This window comes from Mus caroli, chromosome X, assembly GCF_900094665.2.
Source record: "Mus caroli chromosome X, CAROLI_EIJ_v1.1, whole genome shotgun sequence".
NCBI lineage: Eukaryota > Metazoa > Chordata > Mammalia > Rodentia > Muridae > Mus > Mus caroli.
This window is the reverse complement of record NC_034589.1, coordinates 67,850,109-67,860,896: the sequence shown is the minus strand read 5'-3', so window position 1 is coordinate 67,860,896 and position 10,788 is coordinate 67,850,109. Positions and strand designations below refer to the sequence as shown.

General features: G+C 40.5%; 1 long non-coding RNA gene across 1 annotated transcript; it reads left to right on the top strand.

Annotated features, from left to right (window-relative positions):
• The first annotated feature begins 295 nt into the window (after positions 1 to 295).
• On the top strand, positions 296 to 9,183 carry LOC115030098. Its single transcript, XR_003835726.1, has 3 exons — positions 296 to 436; positions 7,753 to 7,847; positions 9,148 to 9,183. It is a non-coding gene; the product is annotated as an uncharacterized LOC115030098 (long non-coding RNA).
• Positions 9,184 to 10,788: the final 1,605 nt, after the last annotated feature.

The window sequence follows — 10,788 nt, the reverse complement described above, 5'->3', positions numbered from 1 at the left end:
TTTGCTCTGTTTCTATTAAATGAGCAGCTCTATAGGTGGGGTGTCCTCTTCCCTCCATCACTCACTGGGCTATCTAACTTCTCTGTGCTGGAATGAAGTTCCTGTACACATACAGCTAAACAGGCTAGATTTGGGGAGAGTGAGCCCTCTTCTCATCACTAGAGACTGACTGAAAAAAAAAATACCCTCCAATCAGCCATGGATGGAAGGTAAAATTCTCTTTCATATGGGAAGTCACTCTGAATTTCTTTCTTTCTTTCTTTCTTTCTTTCTTTCTTTCTTTCTTTTTAGCTCAAAATACCTCATGTATTGCTTTGATTTGAGCAATGCTCTCATATGCCTCCACAGAAAATCCTTTCTGCAAGAGTGGATAACGGAATAGTAGGTGATCAGAATGCTGTCTGAAGATGTAAACTAGCCTTCATTGTAGCAAGTGGTAAGTAGTCAACAATTTCACCAAGTGTTACAAAGGAAGAGGGTTCTGAATTTCTGATTTCGAGTGTCCACATTTTCTCTTCATTTTGCTGGGCCTTGATTGTTTATGTCCTCCTTTAGCATGTTCTAATTGCATCTCCTTTTCTTACAGTGAAGTGTAAGAGTATAGAGGATGTTCTGAGTATGGGCCGTGACACCCCCTTCCTCTCTGGGGTCCCATATCAGATATTTACATTACAATTTATAACAGTAGCAAAATTACAGTTATGAATTAGCAACGAAATAAATTTATAGTTGCAACTCATTACATGAGGAACTGTATTAAAGGGTCACAGCATTAGGATGGTGGAGAACTACTGCATTAGGGGACAGAATATATATATATATATATAATATATATATATATATATATATATATATATATATATTGCACTAAAAGTGCATTTGACCACAAACCTGAAGGTATAGATTAAAGCTCAAGAGCTAATCCAGAGAAGTGTGTTTTAGCCTTTCATCTGAAATATGAGGATGGTAACCATACCTACTCATCTATGCCTGTAACAACCAGACAGAAGGAAGCCTTGTTCAAACTTTAGCTCTGGAGCGCCATCTCTTTTTATGGTTTCATCTGGAAGGGCTACGGCTAGTACCGCAATTAGCCACGAGGGGGCACCAACGCTCTTGGTCTGGTGGCAGAATGAGCCTTTCTGTTTATCTAATTGTTTTCTGAATCCAAAGCCAGGCTGATATTTAGGAAAAGAACACCCTCAAAATCTCAGTGAAACTGATGGAGATAAACATCTTTTTTAGGGAGTGAACGTTAACCAGCACATGGACAGACTTCTATTTCTTTCTTTTGTGTTTATGTACTGTTAAGGTTGAGTCGATTTTATTTTCAATTTTGTCTTTATTGAAATTAGTTTTCTTCCCCGTACACTACATCCTGATCATGGGTTTCCTCCCTTAACTCCACCCAGGTCTTCCCCACCGCCCACCCACACAAATCCATACCCTCCTTTTTTTTTTCATTAGAAAACAAACAGGCGACCAAAACAGCATAGGACAAAAACAAACAACAGAAAACAAGCCAAAGGAAAAGCATAAGAGACACATACAGATGCAGACACACACACTTGCACACATAGAAATCTCATAAATATACAAGATATAAAACTATAATATATAAGCAAAATACCTGTAGATTAAAAAAAAAAACAAAACACCCCCCCAAAAAAAAAACAGACAAAGCATTATGAAACAACAACAGCAAAACTCTCTAAAACAACCACTGAGTTAATTTCATACTGTTGGATATGAGGCCTGCTCTTTTTCTTTCTTCTTTTTTTTTTTTGTTTTTGTTTTTTGTTTTTTGTTTTTCAAGGAGTCCTGCTCTTAAGTGTGGTTTGTATACCCAGTGAGACTCTGTTGGTGAAAACAAACTTTCCCTTTTTGAGCTGTTATCAAGTGGAGATAGCTTCTGGGTTAGGGCTGGGGAATGCACCCACCTCCTCTCGCAGCACTGGGACCCCATATGGCATAGACTTGTCAGAAGGCCCTTGCATGCTGTCACTGTCCCTGTGAATGGATTTTAATTGAAAAGCAATAATTATATGCTCACATCAGAGAAATTAATTTATTGATCACTTCAAACTGTTTTTCCTGTGTCACATATCCTTAAAATACCCTCTTCTAGCTGCTTTTAAATATGCAGTCAGTTAATAGTCATGCTATTGTGATATAGAGACTAGAACTCATTCCTCCTATCTAATATATGAGAAGTAGACCCTGACCTAGTGGAGAGTGAAGAGATGGAGATTCGGGCAGGGAGGGAGAGCCACACTTTTGAATGAGTTTACTTGATTAGTCGGTCCATGGATGGTTATTTTTAAACGTGTCAGTTTCAGCACTAGTTAATTCAATGTTTGCATTAAGGAACATGCTTTCTAAAGCAATTCAATAACCTGGGAGCCATTTCCAATTGTCATTTAGAAGGCTATTGTATTATAGATGTTCACCTCTCCTTCTATTGCCCATGGGTGTGAAATATTGCTTGAAGTACTAGCTCTAAGGCTGATAAAATGTGGTGACAACTAGTAAAGCTGAGGAGGTCATCTTAGCCAAATGGGTGCTGGGAATCAAACCCAGGTCCTCTTGAAGTTCTCTTAATCATTGAGAATCATTGAGCCATCTCTCTGCCCCCCTTTTAGCCATACTGAGTTACATTCTCACATTGTGTAAGCGTTTCTGTTTCTCTATTTGTTATCCCTCTGGCCAGAGCTGGAACCAGCTAAATACTGAACTGATATGTATATATATATATATATATATATATATATATATATATATATATACACACACACACACTCACACACATATGCATGCATGCTCAGGCAGGCTCTGATTGGCTTGGTGTGTCTATGTAAATGAGATGAAGAAAAAAATACCAATCAGGAGAGAGTCTATTATTTGAAGAAGGTAAGAGTCACAGAAACCCCTACTCCAACTGTTAGGTGCCCCACAAAAACATCCAACTAATCAGGCAGTGGGAGGAATGGGAAAGGTAGGGGTGGGCTAGAGCCCAGTCCAAAGTTTGGGTTATAATGGGTGCTCTGGATAACTGTTAGAGCTAACCTAGAAATGATGAGAAGAACAATTTCAAAAAGTAGTTAAATACCCACAAAAGTTACTGACAAGTAATTTTCAAAGAGTAGATAAAAGAGAAACAATACTCCAAAAGCCGAATGAACGTCCTATCATGGGAGACTCCAAGGTATGACCACTCTCAGGAACTGTTACAGAGAATTCTACAGAGTCTGTGCTGAAAATTTAGGTTGTTTTTTCTCTTTCAAACATTAAGTAACCAGGACTTTAATCCTTTTTTATTAATCATTTTATTTGTATACATTTCAAATGATATCCTCTTCCCAGTTACCCGTCTACAACCCCCCATCCCATCTCCCCTCCCCCTGCCCCCTGCCTTTGCTTCTATGAGGGTGCTTCCTCTCCCACGCACCACTCCCACCTCCCTGCCCTGGTATTCCCTTACACTGGGACATCAAATCTTCATAGGACCAAGGGCCTCCCCTCCCATTAATGTCAGATAAGGCCATCCTCTGCTAAATATGTATCTGGAGCCATGGGTCCTTCCACGTGACCTCTTTGGTTGGTGGTTTAGTTTCTGGGAGCTCTGGGTGGTCCGGTTAGTTGATATTGTTCTTCCTATAGGGTTGCAATCCCCTTCAGCTCCTTCAGTTCTTCCTCTTGCTCTTCCATTGGGTTCCCTGGGCTCAATTTGATGGTTGGCTGTGAGTACCTGCATCTGTATTAGTCAGGTGCTGATAGAACCTCTCAGGGAACAGCCACACCAGGTTCCTGTCAGTTCCTTCTTGGCATCAGCAATAGTGTCTGGGTTTGCTGCTCGCAGATGGGATGGATCCCTAGGTGGGGCAGTCTCTGGATGGCCTTTCCTTCAGTCTCTGATACATTTTTTGCCCCTGCCTTTTCTTTGGATAGGAACATTTCTGGGTTAAAATTTTTGAGATGGGTGAGTGGCCCCATCTCTTAACTGGGGGCCATGCCTATCTACTGGAGGTGGTCTCTATAGATTCTATCTCTCCTTTGTTGGGTATTTCAGCTAAAGTCATCCTAGTTGGGTCCTGGGAGCCTCTCACTTCCCTGGCATGTAGGACTTTCTAGTGGCCACCCCTAGTTCCCCATCCCCCACTGCTACATATTTCTATTCAATTTCCTGATTCTCTGTACTTCTCTCCTGTCCCTTCCAATGCCTGTGCAGTCCTGAACCTAATGGTTCTAAGAATCCCAAGCAATATAAATGTAGACACACAAAGGTTGTTACTGAAGCCATTTTGCTGAAAGTGGAGTATTAACACTCAGAGGGGTCATTTCAGAATAATACCTAAGGGTAAGAAGATATGTAATTTGAGGGTTTGCATATGTACAATGCTGTTATTGTGTCAGCAGATGTGTGAGTGCATCACTACCTGTGGTACATGCTACAACCACATCTGGAAGGCACCACACCTTAGCTACTTTGCCTTCCAGCAACTAGATAAACTCCTGATGTGACTGCATGTTGCTTCTCACACTGCTGCTGTCATGCCAACTCAGGCTTTTGTCTCCATATTTGACTCCTGTAATACCCTTGTAATTAGTTTTCATTTCGGATGATCTCTTCCTCTTAAATCCCTTCTTTACTGAGGCCATTTCCTGATTATAGCTTTTCCTTCCATGTCACTCTTTTCACTCCTCTCATGTTTACCTCACCTCAAATCCAGAGAGGGTCTACTGGCCTTTCCTTGAGTCAAGTCCCCTGGACAGATGGCTTGCCACCTTCACCTGCCTGAATCAAATCTATCTTAGACTAGATCAGACAAGATGCATGTTTTTTCAAAGCCAGCTACAAGGACTTTGGCTATAAGATTCTGTGCTCTGCTCATTGATGGTTTTTGTTTTGTTTTTTTCAGTGTTCACTGTGTGCTTGTTTCATTTCCTTTAAATCTATCATGTGTCTCTCACCGGTGGCTACACTGTCTTCTCGATTTAAAAACAAACTCTTTGTCCACCATAATTATTTTTCAGAATCCTTAATTCACTTACTAAATAAACAAACCCAATCAGGGCTTGTGTAGGTTGTAGTGAAAAGTATTTTTAACACCTGACATCTTTAAATGCAAATTAGCTAAGTCATTTCAGGCACTAACTGACAATGTAGAAATCTGAGTGGAAAACAATTCAGGTTACAAATGATTGATTCTTTTGAACACTGCCCCAGTGTTCTTTATTAATCAATGAGGAACCCCACTTGCTCCCCAAGCTTCCCCTTCTGTCCTTTAGAAATGCCAAGCCCAAGGGAAAGGTTACTTAAAGTATTTATTCAATTCATTTCTTAGCTTCTGAGTTTGACTAGCTTAAGCCTTTGCTTTGTTCTTGAGGATTATGGGATTTTAAAGAATTGAGCCATTCTCTAGTTCATCCCTTAGAATGTGGGCATGTTGCATACATTTAATCCCTTTAATTTACAGAGTGGGCTAGCATGGAAGCCCAAGTGAACAAGGTATTTACACCTTACATTTCCAGAAAATGAAATAACAGGAGCCCACCTCAGTTCTTCTGGGAGTTTCCATCTCCCTGAGGTTGTTTTTAGGAAAAATGCTCAATACAGTAATATTGGCCTTATGTCTAAAATGATATAACAGACTTTCATCATAAAGTGAATATATATGTATGTGTGTGTGTGTGTGATATTTGTGATATATATATATAATATATATATATATATGTTATATACTTAGGAATATATATATATTCCTAAGAAATTAATGAATACATAGCCAGTGTTCAAATGGTGAAAAATAGTTTATTTTTTAAATTTCTAATGGAGTTAAGTAGTCAATTTCCTGTGAGAATGAAAGGAAGGAAAATATGGCCTACTGGAATAGACCAGTCTCATCTATAGTCCCAGGATGATCTATTTGTTTCTGTTTGGTGGTAGAAATAGAATAACATATAAGAAGACTGCAGAAGATGCAGAGAACCACAGGTGAGCAATCAGTTAGAACTTGGGGAACTATGCAAAAGAAGTGGAGGAAGGATTATAGGAACCAGAGAGGTCAAGGACACCAGGAGAACACGGCCTGCAGAATCATAGGGGCTCACAGAGACTGAGTGACAATCAGTAACCTAGACCCTCTGCATGTACATTATGATTGTTTAGTTGGATGTTCTTGTGGACTTCTAACAGTGGGAGTAGGGGTGTCTATGCCTCTTTTGCTTGTTTGTGAGACCATTTTCCTTCTTGATTTGGCAGCTTGTGCCTAGTCTTATTGCAGATTGTTTTGCTATGTTCAGTTGTTATCTCTGGGAGGCCTGCTCTTTTCTGAGGGAAAACAGAGGAGGAGTGGATCTCAGGGAAATGGGAAGTAGAGGGATGGACTGAGAGGTGTGGAAGGAGGGGAAAGTGCAGATAGGATGTAATATATGGAAGAAGAATTAAAAATAAAAAGATTATCGAATGCAGGCCTGGAGGAGCTAGTGCATGACGGTGTGCCCTAATTGTGTTAACCCCAGCCATAATCTCTTAAAACCCAGTAGATGTGAAAAGATCTTAAAAACAAACAAACAAACAAACAAACAAACAAACAAATAAAAAAGGACAAAACCAAAAATCCAAACCTAGACAGGCTAGAGTCCAGAAAGAGTTGATGATCTCCTGTAACACAAAGTAAAAGCCCAATTAATCATACTTTAGTTTTCAATTACTAACTTCTTAATTTAGTTATGGCAATTTAGAAAACAGCTGTGCAGTCCTTACAGGTTTCCATTGACATATGAAGCTATTATATATATGTGTATAATGTATTTTAAACATATTCCTCATCCATTACCCTCTTTTGTTCCCCTCCCACTCCCATTAATATCTTTCCAGAGAACCCTGACTCCACGTTTGCATTTTACTGTTCTGTGACCTAATGAGTTTCATTTTGGTTATTTGCATGAATGGGGATTTGTTTATAGGAGAATGGGTACCTTACTAGTGGCTACATGAGTGATGAAAATGTGTCTTCTTCCCCAACCAACCATTAACTAGGTATAAATCCTGAGTCAGGGAACTATGAGCCCATCCTCTTTTCATGACAGTGTGCTGACAAGCTCAATCTTGTGATGATCTTCTGCACATAATCACAGCTGCTCCGGGTTCAAGAATACACTAGCCATGTGTATTAGTCAGGGTTCAGAAATCAGCTTTTCATCTCTTTCACCCATCCCCCTTTGGTCCTTATATTCTCTCTGTCCCCCTTTCCACTATGCTCCTTGAGCCTTGGAGGAGTTATATAGATTATGCCATTTATGACTAGCCAGCCAACAGTCAATTATTCTTAGTACTTTTACCAGTTTTGAGCCATTGCTGTTACCATTCACCACTGAACAAAGGAGCTTTTCTGACCAAAGCTGACAGCAGCAGTAATCTATGGGCACAAGCATAGTTATTTAGAAGGTGCTTTGACAGGCACATAATACCTAATTAGAAAAATAACAGCAGTAACTTTTCCACCAGCGCCTCATTCTCCTAAACACAGGCTTTTGATAAAGTTTAACAATATCAGACATAAATTTACTCCCGTGAAGCAGGCATCAGATTTAACCAGAAAGCGGTTAGTTACCCCTACAATGGACTTGCCACTTTCATACCACTAGGTTCATCTTGTCAGACCAGTTGGTGTTGTTGCACACATTGGTGTTGTTGCATACAAGGTCCAAGGCTGAATAAGACTACTGTTGACAATTCTCTCTCAACAGCCTGCAGAGCGCCTTCTTGCACTATTAGGGCTAACCAGCAGGGAGAAGGCGTCTAGCCCAGCTCCAGTTTGATGTCGCTGTGTCTTGCAGCCAAGGTACTTGTTTGGTTTCTTTTTCTTTATCACTGAACATTATAAATGCTTCAGAATCATATTCAGAGCTCCCAATCCATGTTGAATTAATTGAATCTCTGTTTTCTTTCTAGCTATAATCTCAGGGCAGTTTCTATAGCAGCAGCTTTCTACCCTGCTGCTGTAGCTGTTTCAGATGTTGATGTAGACTTGATGCTGATTCCCACAGGGAGTACAGGGAAAAAATACAGGATTAAAAAAAAACATTTTTATTTTGGTATAATGAGATATAGTGGGGTTTTTTTTGAAGACCACCCCCTCCTGAGTACAAAGGAGAAATTCAGTTCAATATGGTGTTCCTTGGCTTAAGTAAGGTTAAGACAAATCCACCACTTGGTGTTACATTACTGACTGTGATTATCTGAAGAGCTTCACAATACTTTTTGATAGATGCACCTGGCATTTTAGGAACAAATCCTATCTCAGTCTTCAGTGCAGTCACTCTGCACATCACTGACATCAGGAGCTAAGCCAAACTGTAAGAAACCCAGCCCAACTCAATACCACAAATACTGTGAGATCATTTTTCCAATGACACCCAAGTAGGGTGGCATGCTGGATGGTGTTAGGCACCTACAACTCCCTGATGAGAACATGTCTAGAACCCTTGCTCCTTAGGAGAGTCACATGTGCAACCACTCTGCAACTTGTACCCCATGTACACCTCTGGCCAGGAAGGGACATGGGGAGAACAAGGTGTAGGTGACTTCTGGGATAGTGTTTTTTTTTTCAAGAATTCTCTTTCTGTTGAACACTATAGGATAACACACTTGTTTTTTAGCACTTTAACTAGTTTTGAGTCTCTGCTGTTATGTTCTTTCTGTCCCCCTTTTTATGTGTGGGTGCATAAACTACAATCTCTCTCTCTCTCTCTCTCTCTCTCTCTCTCACACACACACACACACTCAAACACACTTTATACATGTAAATAAATAAAAGTTAAACAGAACAACTAAATTAACATATAATTTGTTTGCCACACAAATCACTAAGTGTATAAGCTAATGCATTTTAGTATATGTGGAGCTATATAACCACCACCTCTACCTAGGTTCAAAAACATTTTCATTACATGAGAAAACATATACATTAAACAACCATTCTTCATGAATTTCCATGGATTCATTTTTCACAACCAATCACAGGTGGCAAAGTATCCAAGCACTCAAATGATGAATGGACAAATAAGATGCCATACATAGTACAATAATATAGTATTCCTTATTTTACACACACAAAACATCTATTTTTAATTTTCTGGCAGTGAAGCTGGAAACAACCCAGGTGTACTACAATGGAAGAATGGATACAGAAAATGTGGTTCATTTACACAATGGCATACTACTCAGCTATTAAAAATGAGGACATCCTGAGTCTTGCAGGCAAATGGATGGAACTAGAAAATATCATCCTGAGTGAGATAACTGAGACCCAAAAGGACATGGATGGTAAGTACTCACTAATAAGTGGATATTAGCCAAAACAAAATAGAAACCAGTAAAACAACCCACAGAATACATGAGATATAGTCCACAGAACTCAAATTAGTCAACAAGCTGAAATGCCCAAGTGAGCAGGCCTCAGTTTAACTTGGGAGAGATAAGAAAGCAATCACAAGTGGGGAGGGAGGGAAGGAGGGACCTGGGAGGGAAAGTAAACAGAGGGGGTAGTGGTGGGGAGAGGGAACTTGATCAGGTATTGGGTGAAGGGAAAGAACTGAAGCCCTGAGGGCCAGCAGAAAGAATGTAAACAGGCAACTTCAGGAATTAGGAGGTTGGGGGGACCTCTGCCTCCAGAATGCACCAGAGACCTGGGAGGTGAGAGACTCCCAGAACTCACAGGGAGGGATCTTAGATGAAATGCCTGACAGTAGGTACAGGGAAATTATAGAGCCCACCTCCAGCAGGAAGACAGGACATCAAATGAGGGATGGGGTTGACATCCCACAGTCACATCTCTGACCCATAAATGTTCCTGACTGAAAGAATTACAGGGATGGAAATGGAGAGGAGCCTGAAGAAAAGAAGGTCCAGCAACAGGCCCAAAGTGGGATCCAGCTCAAGGGGAGGTACCAAGGCCTGACACTATTACTGAGGCTATGGAGCACTCACAAAAAGGGATCTATCATGACTGCCCTTCAAAAGACCCAACAAGCAGCTGAAAGAGTCAGATGCAGATATTTGCACCCAGCCAATGGACAGAAGCAGCTGATCCCTGTTGTTGAATTAGGGAAAAGCTGAAAGAAGCTGAGGAGAAGGGTAACCCTGTAGGAGGACCAGCAGTCTCAATTAACCTGGACCCCTGAGATCTCTCAAACACTGGGCCACTAAACAGACTGCATACACCAGCTGATATGAGTCCCCCAACACACATACAGCAGAGGACTTCCAGGTCTGTGTTCATTCAGAGATGAAGCACCTAACCCTCAAGAGACTGGAGGCCCCAGGGAGTGTAGAGGTCAGGTGGGGTGGGGTGGAGACATCCATGTGGAGATGGGGTCGGTGGAGAGGAGGTGTGGGATGTGGAGCAGACAGAGGGCAGATGGGGGGGGGTGGGGAATGGAATATGAACTGTAAAAAATAAATTAAATATAAAATTAAATTTAAAAATTCTCTTGCTGTATAATTCTGGGTTACATCGGACTTTCACATTCAACAGCACCAAACTACTTTCCATAGAGAATGCACAACTTTAAATTCAGACTCGTAATAAATTATAATACACATATATGTATATATTTTCAGGTCAACTTTCCTACAGCTTCATTGATACTTGTCATTTCAAATTTTAAGAATTATAGCCATTGGGTTGGATAATCTGGATTGTCAGTTTTTCTGGTGTTTAAATAACAAAGGAGATTATAAACCTGTGCTTCTGGTTGGGAGTCGGAGGACATTTCCAGAAA